This window comes from Schistocerca americana, chromosome 3 (genome assembly GCF_021461395.2).
Source record: "Schistocerca americana isolate TAMUIC-IGC-003095 chromosome 3, iqSchAmer2.1, whole genome shotgun sequence".
Taxonomy (NCBI): domain Eukaryota; kingdom Metazoa; phylum Arthropoda; class Insecta; order Orthoptera; family Acrididae; genus Schistocerca; species Schistocerca americana.
In genome coordinates this window covers 737,604,481-737,628,267 of record NC_060121.1, presented here as the reverse complement: position 1 = coordinate 737,628,267, position 23,787 = coordinate 737,604,481, and the positions used below count along the sequence as shown (strand labels likewise).

At 36.8% G+C, this 23,787-nt stretch overlaps 1 protein-coding gene across 1 annotated transcript in view; it reads left to right on the top strand.

Moving 5' to 3' along the window:
• LOC124607109 overlaps positions 1 to 23,787 on the top strand; it is a 146,057-nt gene that overhangs the window by 84,103 nt on the left and 38,167 nt on the right. The window lies entirely within an intron of this gene.

Here is a 23,787-nt window from a genome sequence, read left to right as displayed (position 1 = left end):
AATTTTCCTGCCACCCAACTGCACCAGCCATCAGCAATGTTTGGGCTTGGGACTAATACACACTCTTAAGGTTAAATATAGGACAGCCCTTGTAAAAGAGGCCTTCAGTTTCATGGACCAAAGAAAACCGGGAAACCAGCAGATCTCACAACTGAAGCTGAATATTTTACGTGCAATGAATTTAATTATGTACTCGTGGATGGAAGTCAGTGCTGAAACTATTAAAAACTGTTTCACAAAAGCAGGATTCTGTGAGAATGAGATGTCAGCTCCTGTGGAAAATGTTGCAAGTGATTTGCAAGAGTTTCAGGAATTACTAGGCAATGATTTTGTCATTTTTGAGGACTTTGTGGCTGTGGATGACAACGTGGCAGCCACAGGAGTACAAAGTATTGAGGAGCTGACTGCAGTGAGAAGCTTGGAGAATAATAGTGGTAGTGAAAGTGACAGTGACAAGGAAGATGACCCTGTGCCCTCATATACAACGGCAGCTGAAGCCTTTGAAACATTCAGGAGATATGTTATGACCCATAGACTTGAGGACAGAACAGTAGTTCAACTTGCTCATTTGGAGCAAGAAATGATTGCCATAGAGTCCTGGAGAAACAGAAAACAAACACGCTTGCTTGAATATTTTAAAAACTCATAGGTATGTGATTTTCATATTGCATAGGTTCCTAGAGTTTTGTGCAAATATAAGTTCCATTTCATAATTTAATTATTAAAGTAATTTTTTGTAACTAATTCTTTTGTCATCTGTACCATTTACTGTGTTTTTATGTAATATGTTCAGTATATCATAAACAAAATTTGGCTCGTATTCTATAATTGGGTCAACTGAAGAGTGGGATACCACCTGTCAGCTTTGGACAATGATGTCCTATCTTAAGAATCTACTACAGTACAAACTGATCCATTTACTTTCACCCATCCACCTACTGGGCCCCATGTTTTAATTACAAAAAACTAATTATTTGATACATTGATCATTTGCAATGAATATCATATTACAGTGTTGTGAAAATTTAAAATGTCATCTATGGCACCATTTGTCAAAGCTGATTAGTGGTATCCTGATCCTCAGTAACGCCCTATAATTATTATTTGGAAGCCTTCCTCTTTATAGTGTTTTCCTCTATACAGTGTTCAGAATCTGTGGTCCCTTGAAAAACGTTATATAGAGGTTTCACTGTATTTCAGCCTAACTCAAACATGTTTGATATCATTAACAATTTGTGAGGTTAAGTTGTGAATTAGAGGTGGTTTACATAGTTGACACGACATACAAACACTGTATATAAATTGTATTCCCATTGATATTTGAGCTCAGAAAACCCAAAATGTATACATTTACTGTGTAAGTATACATTACCATTGGCTCTCTTTCATTTAGTCAGCTAGGTTAAGTTTTATATATTTAATACTATGCATTCGTCTTCTGGCCTAACTTAACCAAAGCAACCTTGTACAGTCCAGCATTTATAAATATAGCCATTATTACATTAATATGGTTTTGGTGAAATAATATGGAATTATGTGTATTTTTTGCCTGCAGGATGGGAATATTACTCCAGCAGAAAGATACGCTTATATCTGAAACAAAATGGCCATGAAAGGGTTGGAAAAGAAAGTATCCTGTGGAAAATGTGAAAATAAGGAAAATGATAATGAAATGAAGACTGATACAGTGCTACAGGTGTTTTGAAGCTGTCAAAAGAATTTAGATTCTCAGTCTGCAAATATGAGAAAATACGCCCTGATATTGCGCTTGGAGAAACACGGTGTAAAGAATTCAGGAAGTACAATTAACTACAACACAGTGCTAAGACTGTTTATTACTATTGTGATAAAACAGGTGTCCATTAAACAGAAAAGAAATGCAATGTCTGCTAGGAACCAATTCTTAAGAATGTACACAATTCCTGGTGTTGAGGTTTGTTGTGATACTTTTGTGTAGAAATTTCATATAACACCTCAAAAAGTAAACACAGCACTACGAAACTTTACCTCTGATGATATTTCTGACATGAGATGGAAAGGTGGTCATAATAAGATTGATGATGAAAGGATTCAGGAAGCAGTAAACCAAATAAATAAAATTCCTAGATACAAATGCATTATTGTTGAAAAGTAATTCATAAGGAATATTTTCAAAGCCACGTAACAATAGAAGCTATGTATGAGCAATGAAAATTGTAAGTTAACAATCCAGTGAGAATGTCAAGCTATGAAACCATATTTTACAAGTATTTCAACATAAAAAGGGCAGTACTGAAAAGGGTACTTCTGACTGCTGCAGTTTACTCCAAACAAAAATGCAATTGGAGAATAATCCAACTCAGAAAGCAACATTGCGTTTAGAAGTTAAAAATTATTTAATAGTAGCAAGTGATGCTCATAAAAAAATGATTCAAGATAAGAAAAGGGAAACAGAGGTTAAAGGATTTGAAATAATCAGCTTTGATCATGAGAAGACATTGTCATTGCCAAGAATCCTAACCAACATTTCATTGAATTGTGTGTGTATAATTATGGAGTTAGCTCTGATACAATTGGAAAAGGGTTTTGCTTTGTTTGGACCAAAGGTACTGCATGTTGAGGTGCCCAAGAAGTAGGTTAGTGTCTCAAGAAATATACTGAGAACAACTGAAGGAAAACACTACTCAGCTAATTTTGTGAGCAGATTCATGTGATGACCAAATACAAAACATCAAAATAACTTTGATTTTAAAGGCTATTATGGAAACTCATGCATTTCTTACTTCAGTCTCTTTAAGGTTCCTGATTCCTGTTCATGCATTTCTGCCAAATGATGCCTGCATCAGTGATGTTGAATGAGCTTTGAAAATTCAGCAAAGCTTGTATCTACCAAGTGCATATTTACATGTTGTGGAAACTTGTAGGAAAAGAAATCATCTTGTTGTAACTTAAATTGTGACTAGGGATTTTGTTGGATGTTCTAAAATGGAGAACAGCATTATGAACCTAAGGTTGATACCACAGGAAACAATATTGATTGAATGCAAAAACTTGAAGTAACATTGAAAAAGGAAGGTCCATTCAAGCTGTAGATGAAAGAAACCTATAATGGTGATGCCTATGTCACTGTGGACCTACAGGAGAAATATCAGGGAAGACCTTCTAACTCAAACATTTTGTGGACCCTTTGAACTATTGTGGTCAATGTTGTGCTTGATACCCAGAAATGCCAAGCACTTTCATCATTCTCTTATTGGAGATGATCAAGTCATCACTGACATCAGAGGATTTGATGGTGTAGTCATTTTTGAAGAAGATGCATGATGATGGCAAAAATAATGTGCAAAACAGAATATTGGGTTTAATACATGTTTCATATTACCTCTCTCCATATTTTATTTGCTTTAGTATGAAACAAATAAACACTGCTGAAAAATGTATTGTGTTATACTGGGTGTTGGAAAAAGAATGACCTGATTTTGGATGATGATGATTACAAAACACTGGATGTGCTAGCAAGGAAATATGTGTTACTCAAATGGACACGGCCTAGAGTTTCAGGAAATGGCCATTAGGTATCAGACAATGTGTCTTCTCAGTTTGCAGGTAGTCAGAAGTAAGATGGCATCCACTCAACACAGGGCACTTTGTGTGTTGCAGTTTGCAAGGAGTGAGTCAGCAATTTCAATCCAGTGTGCTTTTCACCAGCATTTTGACATTGATCGACCTGCACCCAAGAACATTTGTCATTGATATCACCAATTTGAAGTGACAGAATGCTTGTGCAAAGGTAAGAGTCCAGGTCAGCCTCTGACTTCTGATATCATGGTAGAAAGAATTCAGCAAATGTTCAAGTGGAGTCCACAGAAGTCTTCTCACCACGCAAGCAGAGAACTGGCAATGCCTCATATGGCTGTCTGGCAAGTGTTTCTCAATGACATTCTGCCCCAATGCTGGATAGGGCACAAGGGACCCCAAGACACTGCCCTCCATTTGTGGCCTCCAAGATCACCAGACATGACATCATGAGATTTTTTTCTTGTAGGGATATGTGCTTGTTATCAAGATGTCTACAATTTAGAGGAGAGAGTTAATATGAAACATGTATTCGATCCAATGTTATGTATGGCAAATTGTCAAACCTTTTTGCCATCGTTATGCATCTTCTTCAAAAACTACTACACAATTAAATCCTATTGTGTCAGTGATGACTTGATTATGTCCAATAAGAGAGTGATAAAAGTGCTTGGCATTGCTGCGTATCAAGTGCAACATAGAATGAGATCTTCAAGTTGAGGTCTAGCCATAGATTTCCCTAAGACCACAGTGGTTCAGAGAGTCCACAAAAGTTTTGAGTCTGTGACTCAACATCTCCGCTATATGGTGAGTAGCAATCTATGTTTTCATATTATTGTGATTATTCCATCCTGGATTTTCCATATTCTAAAATAGTGTACATAATTGCCCAAATTTCCACAAATTTTGAAATGATAGCCACTACACGCAATTTACAGTGAGAAAGTTTAGAAATCGATCAGTATCTCAGTTTGTGATTTCAGAGCTTGGATGACTATTGCTAACTGCAGTCCAATTAGCAAAACACTTATAATAGTCAGTTACCACAGAGTTCATTAGTTAACACTACTTATTAATATGGCTGTTCCATGCTGTTGACATTTATGTTTGTTTACAGTAGAATAAGAAATACATCACACTACAGTCAGAAAAGCAATCATTTTAAAAGTGCCTCACTGCTATAAAAATAATGTAGGGGTACATTAATCTACTTGTATGAAAGTATGTCTGATTGCACATTGAAGAAAATCCTGTTGCATCTGGAGGCAGACTGATTAACTTTTATATATTTATTCCACTGTAGCACTGTATTAACCCTCTACTACTTGTGGATTGTCGTAGGGTTTTCTGCATTGTTGAATACTTTCTGAGTTATTTATTATTTCATACAGTCCTGAAGGAGAAATATGTATAGCATATTTACTTTTCCAACATTTCCACACACATGCACATGGCTTTCTTTTTACCATTTTAAACAGTTCTCCAATTCTCATAACTCCATTTTTTGACTGAGAAACTGTATGTCAGGAGAAAATAAACAGCAAAATACAAAACGACAATTGCACCAAATTTAAATTATAATAATGCAAAAGGACATACAAAAACTTATTTAAAACTAATGCTACAGTAATACTTGCGAATGTCATTGCATTGGACCAAAAAGTGTTGAGCCATGAATACTCCAAGCTGTATTTGATATAAGAACATAAAACATGAATGTTTAGTAGCAAGTAATGTTTTTAGCTCAAATGAGCCGCTCTTGGAGTGCATCAGCAACTATGAATGCATGAGACATTGCCTTAGTAAGCATCATATTTAAACATGCATGTTTTCCTAATGGCAGATATGATGGTATTGAACATAACAGAACATCCTCAGATATTCTGGTTACTGTTGTTAATTACAATTACATACCCTGTCGACATATTCCAGCAATGAGTAAGAATGAATTGAGGTACAGGCCCTCTTTTAAGATCACACAGGAGCCCATAGCACTGATTAATTGCAGGTCCCTTGTTCAGCAGTATGTTCTCATATTTTAGATTTGTTTTGTACTTAAACATAATGTGTGAATGTAATGTCTAAAAATTTATTTCACTAATGTAAGCACTGACAAATACCATGCTACTTGATTTTTGAACCTATGAGGAAGATGCTATGCAGAAGAGCCGAGTTAAATTCCTGGTACTGCCAGGGAGGTTTTTTTTTTTTTGGGGGGGGGGGGGGGGGGGGAGTGGAAATTGGTTCACTCAGCCTCATGATGCCAGGAGCAACTTGAGTGGGAAATGCTGGCCACAATGTCTGGGAAACTGACAGTGGCTGGACGAGTGGTGTGATGAACCCATTCCTCTCCATATTGCATCCAAGTGACACTATTGTTAAAAGGTTGACATGGCAGCTTGTCAGCGCTGATTGACCCCTCATGGACAGTATAGAGGTGATATCTGAGCAAGAAGCTGCAGTCGGTGTGTGAGTTGCATTTGCGTGCATATGTGTGTGTGTGTGTGTGTGTGTGTGTGTGTGTGTGTGTGTGTGTGTCATCTATTTTTGATGAAGGCCTTACTGGCTGAAATCTTTATTTGTGACAGTCTTTTTGTTGTGCCTATCTGCAACTCAGCATCTCTGTTATATAGTGAGTAGCATCTTACCTTTTCATAATACTGTTACATTCCGTCCTGGTTTTTCCATTCTTTGATTTGTCGACATAATAAACATCATTCAATAATTAAAACTATCAGATACAGTTCACTCTTAGTAACTACATTCAAGTAACAAGGAAAATTCACTGTTTATAAAAAATAAGTCCCTTAGTAAAATTGAGGTAAAATTTTTGGAACTCTACCTAATTAATATTGGACTTTTGTTATAGAGACTTTAGTTTATGCTTTAATTACAAGCCAACCAATAGCCCTATGACAAAATAAGTTACACCAATAGTTTTCCTGTTTTATTCTGCTTTAGGTAATATGGAGCAATTTGGTTTTAAAGTTCTTATTTTAGTAAGTAAGGATTGCCCAGTTTTCAGTGTCTTTGCTACAAACTGCTCAGTTTAAAAATATATAGCTTGAAATGTGTTTGTCCAATGTTAATGAGATATTAGTAGGTTATAGGCACATTTATTGGTAGTGGAAATCTCGAGTCACAGAATTTTTCAATCACTCACAAAAAAGTTCTTACGATTTTGCTAAAGTAATGTTTTCTCAGCCCAGAATAAATATGTAATAGAAAGTATGGGTTTGTTTTGAAGATCTCTTTTGTGGTTGTAAAAAGCTACAATCACTGTGAATGTACTGTGTGATACTGATTTTATAAAGAGGGATATTTAAGATTTGGTTCTGTGCATGCTGGGCCTCACAATTAACAGCATGCATAGCTGTGAAAATGTATGTCTCATTGCCGTGAACCCTCAACTGTTGGAAAAGGGTCTTCCTATGACTAGCAACATATCACCTGAGTCTGCCACTGTGGCCACTATTATTCACATGGTCCAGCATGCGCAGAACCAGTCTTAAATATAACGTTTTATAAAGTCTGTATCATGAATCAAAAATTTGCACTTCTACAGAATAACATTGTTGTGAAACATGGGATTCTTAGGAGTAGCATGTTTTCCTTTATCCCCTTGGGCCAACAAAAGATAGTTGTGAGAAGTGAAAATGTAGTTAGGTGGTTGTTAATTGCAGAAAGTCCCACTGTGCATTTTATGTACATGCAGTTGAAGTGTAAGTCATGTTAGCTCTGGACATCAGCAAGGCACAGTGGCGAATAAACCTCTTCACTTGCTGTGGTGGATCGCTTGTTCTTTTTAAGTCATGGCTTGGCAATGCCTTGGAGGTCAAGGAACAAAACGATCCATGCTAGAAAGTAAACAATCTTAAACAACTGAAAAATCATTATAGGAACTCTCAGTTTCTAATGTCGAAGCAATACATACACTGAAGCACGAAAGAAACTGGTATAGGCATGCGTATTCAAATAAAGAGGTATGTAAACAGGCAGAATACGGTGCTGTGGTCAGCAACGTTTATATGAGGCAACAAGTGTCTGGTGCAGTTGTTAGACTGGTTACTGCTTCTGCAGTGGCAGGTTATCAAGATTTTAAGTGAGCTTGAATATGGTGTTATAGTCGGTGTATGAGCAATGGGACACATCATTTCCGAGGTAGCGATGAATTGGAGGTTTTCCCGTATGACCATTTCACCAGTCTCATATTTCACAAGTCTACTGTGAATATCAGAAATCTGGTAAAACATCAAATCTCCAACATTGCTGTGGCTGGAAAAAAACCGTGCAGGAACAGGACCAATGATGACTGAAGAGAATTGTTCAACTTGACAAAAGTGCAACCCTTCCGCAAACTGCTGCAGATTTCAGTCCTGGGGCATCAACAGGTGTCATCATGTGAACCATTCAATGAAACATAATCAATATGGGCTTTCGGAGCCAAAGGCCCACTCGTGTATCCTTGATGACCTCATGACACAAAACTTTACGCTTCGCCTGGGCCCATCAACACCGACATTGGACTGTTGATGACTGGAAACATGTTGTCTGGTTAGACGAGTCTCGTTCCATATTGTATTGAGCAGACGGATTTATATGGCTATGGATACAGCCTCATGAATCCATGGACCCTGCATGTCAGCAGGGGACCTTTCAAGCTGTGGAGGATCTGTAATGGTGTGGGACACATGCATCTGGAGTGACATGGTACCCATAATACATCTAGATACGACTCTGACAGGTGACATGTACATAAGCATCCTGTCTGATCACCTGCCTCAATTTATGTCCATTGTGCATTCCGACAGACTTGGTCAATTCCAGCAGGACAATGTGACACCCCACACATCCAGAATTGCTACAGAGTGGCTCCAGGAACACTCTTCTGAGTTTAAACACTTCCACTGAAGACCAAACTCCCCAGAAATGAAAATTATTGAGCATATCTGGGATACCTTGCAATGTGCTGTTCAGAAGAGATCTCCACCCCCTCATACTGTTACGGATTTATGGACAGCCCTGCAGGACTCATGGAGTCATTTCCCTCTAGCACTACTACATTAGTTGAGTGCATGCCATGTCATGTTGTGGCACTTCTGCGTGCTCACGGGAGACCTACACTATATAAGGCAGGTGTACGAGTTTCTTTGTCTCTTCAGTGTATACATATTGTAATCTATCATGAGGTATGAAATAAGATAGATCTGTTCACCCATTATCGAAATTGAAGTTATATAAGAAAAACATTGTATGTATGATACTGAAGAGCTGACGCAAAAGTGTTTACGTCATTTAGTAACATGGACAGTCTGAAGCTCTTATCCAGCACACACTTACAGCAACAAGGTGAAGATATCCAATGGCATAAAACCATGGCGCTACATAACAGGACCACAAAAGTAAATAACTTCAAGAATGGCAAATAGAAAGTATTTACAAGGTAAAATTAGTTCACTCACACACACACACACACACACACACACACACACACACACACATACACATCAGGGTGACAGATCATACATGAAGTTATAAATTCACCATGTAATATCCCAGCGTATATATACTGAGGTGACAAAAGTCATGGGATAGCAATATGCATAGATACAGATGGCAGTAGTGTCAAGTACACAAGGTACAAAATGGCAGTGCATTAGTGAAGCTATTCTTTGTGCTCAGATGATTCAAGTGAAATGGTTTCCAACATGATTACGGCCCCACGATAGTAATTAACAGACTTTGAACATGGAATGGTAGTTGGAGCTGGATGCATGGAACATTCCATTTTGAAAATCATTAGGCAATTCAATATTCCAAGCTCACCAGTGTCAAGAGTGTACTGAGAACATCAAATTCCAGGCATTACCTCTCCCTGCAGGCAGCACGGTCGCTGACAGCCTTTATTTAACGACCAAGAGCAGCGGTGTTTGCATAGAGTTTTCAGTGCTAACAGGCAAGCATTTCTGCATTAAATAACCACTGAAATCAATGTGGGACATATAATGAACATAACTATTAGGACAAAGCAAGAAAATTTGCCATTAATGGGCTATGGCAGCAGACAACTGATGTGAGTGTTTTGCTAACAGCTCAACATCACCTCCACCGCCCCTCGTGGGCTCTTGACCACTTCAGTTGGACCCTTAGATGACTGGAAAACTGTTACCTGATCAGATGAATCCCAATTCCAGTTGGTTAAGAGCTAATGGCAGGTTTTGAGTGTGACACACACCACATAAAGCCATATGTCCAAGTTGTCATCAAGGTACTGTGCAAGCTGGTGGTGGCTCCATAATGGTGTGGGCTATGTTTACATGGAATGGACTGGATCTTCTGGTCCAGCCAAACCGATCATTGATTGGAAAGGGTTATGTTCAGCTGCTTGGAGACTATTTGCATTCATGGACTTCATGTTCCAAACGAACAATGTCATTGGGGTACAACTGTTCATGACTGGTTTGAAGAAAATTCTGGACAGTTTGAGAGAATTATTTGGCTGCCTAGATCACCCGAAATGAGTCATATCAAACATTTATGGTACATAATTGATAGGTCAGTTTGTGCACAAAATTCTGCACCGAAACACTTTTGTGGTTATGGGCAGCTATGTATGCAGCATGGCTCAGTATTTTTGCAGGGGGCTTCCTACAACTTGTTGAGTCCATGGCACATTGAGTTGCTGCACTACACTGGGCAAAAGGAGGACCATCATGATATTAGGAGGTATCCCATGACTTTTGTCACCTAAGTGCATAAAAATGATGCTCAACGACTTCTTTAAACCTCACAAGCATTATGATAATATTAACCACCAGTATGCTTGTTCATTTATATATGAAGTCAAAAGTATAGAAAACTTCACACCTCTGACACATATGGGAAAATCCTGAATCTAATTCAGCAAAAATTTTATACCTCCACAAAGCCAATTTAGTGATGACAATGTAACGCCAAATTGCAAAAACAGTGCTAATTGAGCTAGATTATCACTCACCATAATTCAAAGAATATCTTTCAGACCTTGGGAGTATTCTAAATATCTGGCTGTTTTACTGAGCACCCTACGTCATCTGGTGTGAGAATACGTTGACATTAACTTTTTGATAAGTTTTATTTATGAGGTAATCATTATAATACTGCACAGCAAGCATTAGTGGAACAGAACTTGTAAATAAAACTTCTGTGCCAGTACATAATATGCAGTTTTAACATAGAATTTTGTCAACGTATTCTTCGAACATTGGAAGATATACTTAATTTTTGTGTCAGTGATTTATTGTCTCTATTGATCTAAAAATCCTAACAGTGTTATTATTTTCAATTCAAAACTATTAATGATTAATTTTTCCCCAAAAAACTTGGCAGTGCATTTGAAGGCCTTCATTTTTACAATGTAGTTTATATTTTATGAGCAGTTCCTGTTCAATATTTTTCTGCGTGCCAGGTAGCTTGCCCTCCTCCAATGTGAATGAGCTGACTGGCAGCTAAGGTTAGTCGCCTTCTGGTTACCAGACTCCAGTGATATATCATGAGCTGCTAACTACTTTATTGTCATTTGTTCACTCACTTAGTCACATATAATGTGCAGTGTATAATGTCATCAGTGCGTAACATGCAGTGTCTTTTAGTTACATATTATTCATATGTACACTCAATTCTTAGGTATGACATTCTTTTTTGGGGAACAAATGCACAAAATATGAACACAGTTTTCAAACTCCAGAAAAGAGCCATAAGAATAATAACCAAAAATACTAGTCAAGCTCATTGTAAAGATCTGTTCAAAACACTGGGGATTTTAACTGCTCCATGTGAATACGTTTACCAGTCAGTTGTACACATCAAAAATAACATTGGTAATTACTGCACAAACAGCTCTGTCCATGACTATGCAACAAGACATAGACTTAACTTACATTTACCAACAAAAAATAAAACATAAAACTCAAAACAGAATTTTCTACCAAGGAATAAAAATGTACAATAAATTACTTAAAGAGATAAACAAATTGCAAAAATACACTTATTTAAAACAGCAGGTAAAAAGTACCTGTTATGCAATACATTTTATACATTGAAGGATTACTTAGCTAAAACAGAGTAGGGGTTTGATAAAAAATGTTATACAAATAAATAATAATATTAATAATAATAATAATAATGACTATAAAATATCCAGCATTCCACATAACACCTTCACTTTTGTTTTGTTACTTCTTTTTTCCTTTCTAGAAATACTTACTCCCAAGCTATGCATAGAACAATACTAACACCTCTTCCTCTTTCTGAGCTCAACATCTCACTCATTACGGAGGGATGCTGACTCAGTTTTTCAGGATAGCAAATGGGAAGTTGCAGTACAAAAATGGCCCAGGGATCACCAGTGTGTGTGTGTGTGTGTGTGTGTGTGTGTGTGTGTGAGCGCACGCGTGCGTGTGTAGTTAGCAAATGAGAAGTTGCAGTACAAAAATGGTCCAGGGATCACCAGTGTGTGTGTGTGTGTGTGTGTGTGTGTGTGTGTAGTGAGTGAAGTGTTAGGAAACAATGTGTGTTTAGTGTATGCAGTGACTGATAGTGAGATATGAGTGAACAGTGTGGCATTACATTATTTAATAAGTTATTCGTAACAAAGTATTGTATACCAGGAGTAAATCTAATGATTGTCTTTAACTAAAAGTCTGTAAATATGTGTGTATACAAATTAGCTTATTTTAAATTGATCTAAATTTGTAAATACTTTGACATGTCCTATATCCTTGTAAAAAGAGATCTATAGATGAATAAAGCTGCTGCTGCTACTACTACTACTACTACTACTACTACAAATTCCATCACGGGCGGGATCCTTCAGGGATATGGAATGAGCTGAATTAAACATTAATTGGCATCGCTGTAAGCTACCTCTGTAAGGTGCATTAGCAACCAGCTACCTCTGATGAGAAGGATATGCCTGTAAATTTTCCACCTGACTGTGAATATTGTGGGAGTGCTTCTATACATTGTGAGAAAGCTGTTGATGGCTCCCTGGGATGATGACAGTGTCACTGCTTTCCTCATCTGTGTTGAAGATTTTGACCAACTGCTGCTCCTCTGAATTTGATTGGCGGGGGAGGGGGGGGGGGAGGTAAGAAGTGGCAGTGGTCAGACGTTTGATGCTGTTTCATTGGCAGAACAGATGAAACAGAGATGAGGTGAATTGAGGATGGTTGGCTGTGACAATAGTGGGGGGAGCACCTTCAATTGTGAAGATACTCACAAGAGCACAGTTGGTAGCATCTGCTATTTTTGCAGGCATCTGTGCCACGTAAGGAAAATTCGAGAGCACATCAAATACCAGCAATCACAGTGTTTCCTAAAACCGTTCAGTGAATTCAACGTGCACCCTCTTCCAGGGCTGATATGGGATTGGCCAAAGGGAAAATCAATGGGATCAGGTCACCCAATTTTGCTTGTGCCCCCAGTGCAATCTGTGAAGCATCTAGAGGATGCAGGGGCAGATTTTGGCTGGGGTAATGGCACAGCATTTTGCCTCCTTGATAGGCATTGTATGGTTTTTGTGATACTCAGACAGTGAGACAAGAAGAAAATACCTGAAATGCTGGGTCAGTGCTGTTTGGCAAGTGCTGTGGCTATTCCCGATGTACTGCCTACAGTACCTGATGAAGTAGTGGATTATGCTCTATGGCTGTGGCTACTTCATGAGCAATTACAGGAAATTCATTAAGGGTATTTTACATGGTATATCAAAGGCAAAGCAGAATGCCTCATGCATATTGACGTAGGTGCCCAGTGAGACAGAGCATCAATCTTTGCCTGTTTGGTGGTGGGATGATAAAATATGTCATAATTATGGTTACTCAAAAATACTGGCCACCACTGCAGTTGTTGCACCATTTCATTTGGGAGCTTGTTACAGTGGCTGAAAAGTGAGATCAGCAACTCATGGTATGTTGGCAGATGGAATTTTGTGCCATACAGAAATGCTTGAAACTTTTTTATACCATAGATTCTTATTAATGCCTCCTTTTCAATCTGGTAATATTTCATCTGTGCCCTCTAAATATTTTAAAAGCAAATATTATTGGATATTCTGTGCAGTCATAAAGTTTGTGGGACATCAGCCATTGATACCATATTGAGATGCAGCTCACTAAAGTTAGATAGATGCCTTGCATGAAGATTGCCAGGAGGGGATCAAATTTAAGGTATTTTTTAGTATGACAAAATCCTGCTGCAGACATTGGACCACTTAAATTTTATGCTCTTATTACCGAGTCTGTTTATAAGATATGCATTTGAGATGATGTAGGTACAAATTACTATAAAAATTTACTTTTCCCCCCAAAAATTGAAGTACTCTCAGATTTTTCGGTGCAGGTTACTTAATTATAGCTTTTTTGTGGTCCTATGTATGCTTAAGACTGTCCTTCCTCAGGATGTGACATAGATATTTAATGATTTGCTAAAAAACTGTACTTATCAAGTCTACAAAACAAACAATTTCCTCCTTAATGCATAAATAGTAATTGAAGGCTTAGCATGTATTGCTCCCATGCTGCTTCCATCTGAGTAATATTATCCAGGTAATTTGGATAGTTAGGAATACCGTCTGTTCACTTTTCTAAGAATCACTGAAATATGGGTGGCTCACTAGCCACACCAAAAGTACATGGTACACAGACAGCATGAGATGTATAGAGCACAACGATATGTTGCCATCATGTATGCTCATTGTATTACAACTGTACACATGCATCTGCAAGTTCAATCTTAGAATAATTATTTAAATAAAAATAAGTTTTTAACAAGCAACTTTTTTAAGTTAGACTATAAAGTGCAAAATAGTTTCTCCTAGCCCCCAACAAATTCCATCTGCTTACAGATAGTCCTGAAAATTTGTTGTTCTGATTCCAAGATTGCCACTGATTTCAGTTGACTTGCTGTTTCAATTTAAGTGTGTCCAGTTTCCAGCTCTCTTTGCATTCGCAATGACTATTAATAGATTAGATTACATTAGTTTAGATTAATTATTCATTCCATAGACCCACAAAAGAGGGGATCCTCCTGGGTGTGGAACTTGTCGGATAAACACATTACAAAAATGTAATTAGAAAAACTTGAGTTTCATTAATTTCAATGATCCTCAATCAAAACAGTAAAATTATGTACATGAATTAAAATTAAACTTCTAATATTTATAGGTTTAATACTTACATCTGCTTTCATTAAATCCATGATTCACACAGTAGCTAGTTACTTGGCTAATACAATGAAGTTTTGTCAAAAATTAAAGTAAATTATCCATTTCAGTGATCCTCAGTTAAGAACAGTCAAATTATGTACAAGATTTAAAATTAAACTTCCACCATTTACAAACTTAAGACTTATATCTGCTTTCCATCCATCCATCATTCACACAGTAGGTAGTTACGTGGCTGTTACAACCAAGTATTGTCAAAAATTAAAGTGTAATAAATTTTCATTAAAATGGTCTGCTGCACTTGTTGAGAAATTCATGGATGGAATAGAAGAAGTTGGCCACCAAAAATTCTTTTAAATTATGTTTAAATTGTGTCTTGTCTGAAACTAAACTCTTAATGGTTGCTGGTAACTTATTGAAAATATGTGTTGCTGAATTCTGGACTCCTTTCTGGGCAAGAGTAAGTGATTTTAAATCTTTATGTATATTGTTCTTATTCCTAGTATTGATACTGTGTACTAAGCAGTTAGTTGGAAAAAGAGATGTATTATTTACAACAAACTTCATTAAGGAATAAATATACTGGGAAGCTGTGGTTAGTATGCCCAATTCTTTGAATAGGTTTCGACATGATGTTCTTGGATTTACACTACACATTACTCTTATTATATGCTTCTGCACTCTAAAAATGCCATATGACATAATGGAGTGAAAATAAGCAAAATATGCCAGTTTTTTTTATATTTATATCTCCTATGTCTGACATCATTCGCATTGCAAACACTGACTTGTTTAGGCACTTTATCAGTTCGTTAGTATGTCACTCCCAATTTATTATCAAGTTGTAATCCCAAGAATTTTACACTCTCAACTTCTCCTATTTCCATGACACCATATTTTATATACGCACTAGAAGGAAATCTCTTGGAAGTTCTGAACTGCATATAGTGGGTCTTTTCAAAGTTCAATGACAGTGAACTGGCAATGAACCACTTATTAATGTCAGTAGAAATTTGATTAGCTGCCCTTTCTAAATTTATATTTGATTTACTATTAATTGCAATGTTTGTAACATCTGCAAATAAGACAAACTAGGCATCTGGTAATGTAACAGATGACAGGTCATTAATATACACAAGAAAAAGTAGTGGACCTAGTATGAAACCTTTGGGAACACCACATGTAATTTCTTCCCAGTCAGATGAAGTAGTGGATTATGCTCTATGGCTGTGGCTACTTCATGAGCAATTACAGGAAATTCATTAAGGGTATTTTACATGGTATATCAAAGGCAAAGCAGAATGCCTCATGCATATTGACGTAGGTGCCCAGTGAGACAGAGCATCAATCTTTGCCTGTTTGGTGGTGGGATGATAAAATATGTCATAATTATGGTTACTCAAAAATACTGGCCACCACTGCAGTTGTTGCACCATTTCATTTGGGAGCTTGTTACAGTGGCTGAAAAGTGAGATCAGCAACTCATGGTATGTTGGCAGATGGAATTTTGTGCCATACAGAAATGCTTGAAACTTTTTTATACCATAGATTCTTATTAATGCCTCCTTTTCAATCTGGTAATATTTCATCTGTGCCCTCTAAATATTTTAAAAGCAAATATTATTGGATATTCTGTGCAGTCATAAAGTTTGTGGGACATCAGCCATTGATACCATATTGAGATGCAGCTCACTAAAGTTAGATAGATGCCTTGCATGAAGATTGCCAGGAGGGGATCAAATTTAAGGTATTTTTTAGTATGACAAAATCCTGCTGCAGACATTGGACCACTTAAATTTTATGCTCTTATTACCGAGTCTGTTTATAAGATATGCATTTGAGATGATGTAGGTACAAATTACTATAAAAATTTACTTTTCCCCCCAAAAATTGAAGTACTCTCAGATTTTTCGGTGCAGGTTACTTAATTATAGCTTTTTTGTGGTCCTATGTATGCTTAAGACTGTCCTTCCTCAGGATGTGACATAGATATTTAATGATTTGCTAAAAAACTGTACTTATCAAGTCTACAAAACAAACAATTTCCTCCTTAATGCATAAATAGTAATTGAAGGCTTAGCATGTATTGCTCCCATGCTGCTTCCATCTGAGTAATATTATCCAGGTAATTTGGATAGTTAGGAATACCGTCTGTTCACTTTTCTAAGAATCACTGAAATATGGGTGGCTCACTAGCCACACCAAAAGTACATGGTACACAGACAGCATGAGATGTATAGAGCACAACGATATGTTGCCATCATGTATGCTCATTGTATTACAACTGTACACATGCATCTGCAAGTTCAATCTTAGAATAATTATTTAAATAAAAATAAGTTTTTAACAAGCAACTTTTTTAAGTTAGACTATAAAGTGCAAAATAGTTTCTCCTAGCCCCCAACAAATTCCATCTGCTTACAGATAGTCCTGAAAATTTGTTGTTCTGATTCCAAGATTGCCACTGATTTCAGTTGACTTGCTGTTTCAATTTAAGTGTGTCCAGTTTCCAGCTCTCTTTGCATTCGCAATGACTATTAATAGATTAGATTACATTAGTTTAGATTAATTATTCATTCCATAGACCCACAAAAGAGGGGATCCTCCTGGGTGTGGAACTTGTCGGATAAACACATTACAAAAATGTAATTAGAAAAACTTGAGTTTCATTAATTTCAATGATCCTCAATCAAAACAGTAAAATTATGTACATGAATTAAAATTAAACTTCTAATATTTATAGGTTTAATACTTACATCTGCTTTCATTAAATCCATGATTCACACAGTAGCTAGTTACTTGGCTAATACAATGAAGTTTTGTCAAAAATTAAAGTAAATTATCCATTTCAGTGATCCTCAGTTAAGAACAGTCAAATTATGTACAAGATTTAAAATTAAACTTCCACCATTTACAAACTTAAGACTTATATCTGCTTTCCATCCATCCATCATTCACACAGTAGGTAGTTACGTGGCTGTTACAACCAAGTATTGTCAAAAATTAAAGTGTAATAAATTTTCATTAAAATGGTCTGCTGCACTTGTTGAGAAATTCATGGATGGAATAGAAGAAGTTGGCCACCAAAAATTCTTTTAAATTATGTTTAAATTGTGTCTTGTCTGAAACTAAACTCTTAATGGTTGCTGGTAACTTATTGAAAATATGTGTTGCTGAATTCTGGACTCCTTTCTGGGCAAGAGTAAGTGATTTTAAATCTTTATGTATATTGTTCTTATTCCTAGTATTGATACTGTGTACTAAGCAGTTAGTTGGAAAAAGAGATGTATTATTTACAACAAACTTCATTAAGGAATAAATATACTGGGAAGCTGTGGTTAGTATGCCCAATTCTTTGAATAGGTTTCGACATGATGTTCTTGGATTTACACTACACATTACTCTTATTATATGCTTCTGCACTCTAAAAATGCCATATGACATAATGGAGTGAAAATAAGCAAAATATGCCAGTTTTTTTTATATTTATATCTCCTATGTCTGACATCATTCGCATTGCAAACACTGACTTGTTTAGGCACTTTATCAGTTCGTTAGTATGTCACTCCCAATTTATTATCAAGTTGTAATCCCAAGAATTTTACACTCTCAACTTCTCCTATTTCCATGACACCATATTTTATATACGCACTAGAAGGAAATCTCTTGGAAGTTCTGAACTGCATATAGTGGGTCTTTTCAAAGTTCAATGACAGTGAACTGGCAATGAACCACTTATTAATGTCAGTAGAAATTTGATTAGCTGCCCTTTCTAAATTTATATTTGATTTACTATTAATTGCAATGTTTGTAACATCTGCAAATAAGACAAACTAGGCATCTGGTAATGTAACAGATGACAGGTCATTAATATACACAAGAAAAAGTAGTGGACCTAGTATGAAACCTTTGGGAACACCACATGTAATTTCTTCCCAGTCAGATGATGTCTGATTGCCTACTGCTGAAATGTTACATATTGACACCCTTTGTTTTCTATTAGTAAGATATGACTGAAACCACTTTGCAGCACTATCAGTGATGCCATAACATTTTAATTTACTTAAAAGAATGCTGTGATTCACACAGTCAAAAGCCTTTGATAGGTCACAGAATATGCCAGTTGCCTCTAATTTGTTGTCTAATGAATTAAGGACATTTCCATTGTAAGTGTAAATAGCCTCCTCAATATCAGAACCCTGAAGAAACCCAAACTGTGACTTTGACAGTATGTTATTTTCACTAAGGTGTTTAAGTAGATGCTTGAACATAACATTTTCAAAGATTTTTGAAAAAGCTGGCAAAAGTGAGATCGGCCGGTAATTTAATGGCATTTCTTTGTCCCCTTTCCTGTGGAGAGGTATTATTTCAGCATATTTAAGCCATTCTGGGAATGTTTTTGTGATAAGTGATTGATTACACAAATAACTTGAGATATGACTAAGCTCACATGAACACTCTTTTATTAAGTTTGTTGATATGTTATCATAACCACTAGAATGCTTTGATTTCAAGGACTTTATGGTGGATTCTATTTCTTTGGGTGAAGCAAGTGTCAATTCCATTTTACTGAGATTGCTTGTGTGCACTGCTCTCAGATATTCCATTGCATTATTTACTGAACCTGACAACCCCATGCTATCAGTAACAGAGACAAAATACTTTTTTTAAATGGTTTGTAACACAACATGCATTTGTTACCAGGGTTTCATTTATTTTTAGAGCTATTTGTTCCTCCTAATTTCTGGCCCCACCTGTCACTGACTTAACTATGTCCCATATTGGTTTTATTTTATTGTTGGATGTATTTATCTTCTTGCCATAATGCAGGTGTTTAGATTTCTGGATAACCTTCTTCAATATTTTGCAGTAATTCTTGTAATGAGCTATAATGTTAGTATCAAAGGTGTCCCTACATATCAAATAGAGTTTACTTTTTATATCTAAAAACAAAGATGATGTGACTTACCAAATGAAAGTGCTGGCAGGTCGACAGACACACAAACAAACACAAACATACACACAAAATTCAAGCTTTCGCAACAAACTGTTGCCTCATCAGGAAAGAGGGAAGGAGAGGGGAAGACGAAAGGAAGTGGGTTTTAAAGGAGAGGGTAAGGAGTCATTCCAATCCCGGGAGCGGAAAGACTTACCTTAGGGGGAAAAAAGGACAGGTATACACTCGCACACACGCACATATCCATCCACACATACAGACACAAGCAGACATATTTGGTCTTTAAATATGTCTGCTTGTGTCTGTATGTGTGGATGGATATGTGCGTGTGTGCGAGTGTATACCTGTCCTTTTTTCCCCCTAAGGTAAGTCTTTCCGCTCCCGGGATTGGAATGACTCCTTACCCTCTCCTTTAAAACCCACTTCCTTTCGTCTTCCCCTCTCCTTCCCTCTTTCCTGATGAGGCAACAGTTTGTTGCGAAAGCTTGAATTTTGTGTGTATGTTTGTGTTTGTTTGTGTGTCTGTCGACCTGCCAGCACTTTCATTTGGTAAGTCACATCATCTTTGTTTTTAGATATATATTTCCTACGTGGAATGTTTCCCTCTATTATAACCAGAGTTTACTTTTTGTCTCACATGATATATTTATCACTTGTGTGATCCATGGTTTCTTATTAGATTTCTGCTTAATTTGTGTTATCTGGCCGCTGTGGCCATGCGGTTCTAGGCGCTTCAGTCAGGAACCGCGCTGCTGCTATGGTCGCAGGTTCGAATCCTGCCTTGGGCATGGATGTGTGTGCTGTCGTTCGGTTAGTTAGGTTTAATTACTTCTAAGTCTAGGGGACTGATGACCTCAGATGTTAAGTCTCATAGTGCTTAGAGCCATTTGAATCATTTTTAATTTGAGTTACCTTCAGGGGAAAACAATTTTCAAATAAGATACTAACTTTATTAATGAATGTGTTGTATTTTCCATTTGTATCTTGGGTGCTGTAAACATCCATCCAGTTAATTTCTTTGAGCAATCTCCTAAATTTATCAGTTTTTGGCTGTTTTATTGTTAGGTGTTGCATGTCATGGTCAGATAGCCCATTTACTATTGGTTTTGTAATGTGGCTTAGTTGCCTAGAATTGTCTATAAAGATATTATCAATGGCAGTCTTAGAGCATTTGTATACCCTAGTTGGGAAATTTACAGTAGAAATTAAATTGAATGACAATAGAACTGATTTCAGTAACTGTTCACTGACAGTGTTTTTCAGGACATCTATATTAAAATCACCATCAACCACTAAATCTTTGTTTTTTAATTTTAGATGAGATAATAAATCTTCAAGACCATTTATAAACAGGTTGAAATTTCCGGAAGGTGCTCTTTATATGGCTACTATTATAAAAGACCTATTATGAAATTCTATATCTGTTGCACATGCTTCTAAGTGCTGCTCTAAGCAAAATTTATCAATGTCAATATTCTTAAATTTAAAACTGTTTTTAACAAATGTGGCAACTCCTCCTTTCTCCATATTTTTTCTACAGAAGTAAGAGGCTAACTTAAATTCTGTAAGGTTTAACATATCTATATCAGTGGTCACATGATGTTCAGAGAGGCAGATTATATCAACTGGGTTCGATGACTCTAATTCATCACTTCACATAAGTAGTTCATTAATTTTGTTCCTAAGCCCTCAAATATTTTGATGCACTACAGATAGTTGGCATTTCACATTTACTGAGATGAAATTGGGTGGAAATAAAATTTCTGCTCATTGCTGTAAATTTTTAACCAACAGCTGTGTTCGCTGATCCAATGTGCCAGGATTATGCTGTTTGATTTCTTTCTCAAACTGAAGGTTTGTTTCAATCTTTACATCTCTCAGAACTTGACTTTGTTCTGTTCTACCTACCCTAAAAAAGGTGCTGCTCCAACACCCACGACCACTGGTATATTACCACTCATGGCAGTGCCTCCCCACTCTTACGTTACCTGCTATTAGCCGAGCCAGTTTACCCTTCCCTTTCCTGTTGAGGTGTAGGCCATGTCTAATATAATCTCACCTACTGAGAGAATCAACAGGAACCGAACCAATATGTGACCCTGCACCCAACCCAAGTAGCCGTTCCAACTCCAAATTAACTCTCCCGGCAGAAGAGTTTAAATGAGGTCGGGATGCAGTCTTTGCCAGGTCACACTCCATATTGTACCAAAATTGCAAGGCCAGTCATTGGAAGCATGTGGAATAAATCTTGAGATGCTATGTTCTTCCCATGGACAGTTGTACGTGGCATGCTCGAGAGTCTGTAAACCATCAGCAGTGTTTGTTTTCTATCTGGACAGAAAGACAAAAAATATCATTCATCATCAAGTGTTGTTGATGAACCCACTATCAACACCAACAAATTATTGTAAAAACAATGAATTCTGATTTGTTTCACTTCAATAAATGCATGATATTACTGAAATTGTTTTGTTTCAATTAACACAAATTCAAGGAAAGATTCATTTGATGAATCCCTTCTCGACCAACTGACTGACTCGCAGGCAGTGCACAGCCTAAACTATTGGAGATATAGACATGTTACACAGTAAATATTTTCTGTAGAACTGGCTGCATGAAAGAACATGCTAAGCTGAGCTGTGAAAATATGTGGTTTTGTTTTGCAATCATTTTTAACTGAAAACAGGAAAGTTGTGTTTATTTGCTTTATAAGCATATCTGTTTGTAGATTAAAACCATGCAAAATGCAGCAGCTGGAAAGGTCTATCTCATACCTCATGTACGAATGATTCCAACTGATTTACTCATACATTTTCACTTCTATTCCCAATGCAGGTTCTGTCTGCAGTTACAATAATGTCAGAGAGAGGAAGTAGGAGATGGACAGAGAAGGGGGGAGAAAATGGATATAATGAAGGGGAAAGAAGATATGGACAGAGAGATGAGTGAGGAGGAGATGTGTAAAGAGAATGTGGGATAAGACATATACAGGGAGTGAGGGAAGGTAGTGGACAGAGATAGTGGGCAGGAGGAGGAGATGGACAAAGGGAAGGGGGAGGTGGAAGGAGGAGAGGTATAGAGACAGGGGAGGAGTAGGAGATTATGATGTGTATCCATTTCCTATACATATTTAGCAATTGTGAAGCATTGCCGGATTCTCTAGTTCTTTATAAATACTGCTGGAAATGTGACCTATGTCTTTCATATGTAGAGCTATGGAATGTATCTCAAGTGGGTCATAAATTGATGCATTGTGTTCTTTATGGTTTGTATGGAAGCTGTGCCTAGTTTATCCTATGTAACATTTTCAGCATATTGGACATTTACTCAAAATGCAAAAGAAGGAACATTTCCTCTGCTTGTATTACTGTAATGTTGTAATCTAAGAAAAAGTTATTTGTATGCCATACAGCTTGAATACTTTAGCCATTTGCTATTATAGGTGTTTAAAATATGATATACACAAAACTGGATGTTTATTCTTGACGTCTATCAGAAAATCCTGTTTTCTCTGTTTTCTTCATTAATTTGCTTACAAAAGGTGGTTGACAGTGGAAAAATTGTCTGTGTGTTATACGTATGACACCTAGTGTTATTGCAGCTAGTGTGTAACAATTTTTGTCATTAACACAACTTATTTGTTCTAATATGTGTAATCATATTATGCAACAAACACATAATTTAAAAAAGGGAAAAAACACATTAAAATCAATGTTAACCACACTCCACTAATCTATGTAGACTGTTCAGATCATGATGAAGATGTAAAACCCACAAAGCCTGTTGCACTGTTAGATGACTTGCCTTAATTGTCGTGAATATCTCAGAACACTGTAATGATTATCAGTTCGCAGATAAGAAGCTCTGTAACTATCACAAAATGGGTCAGCAAAGTACAAGAGCTTCCTGAAAAGTAATACCTGCCAATTTTGTATGTAAAAACTCTTAATGCTTTTTAAATAAAACAAATGTTATTACCATTGCACATCTTTATTCTTCATATCTACATATCTGCAGCCCTCTGCCACCAGAGGCTCTGAATAGCGGCACATGCATGGCAGTGTGTAACGTA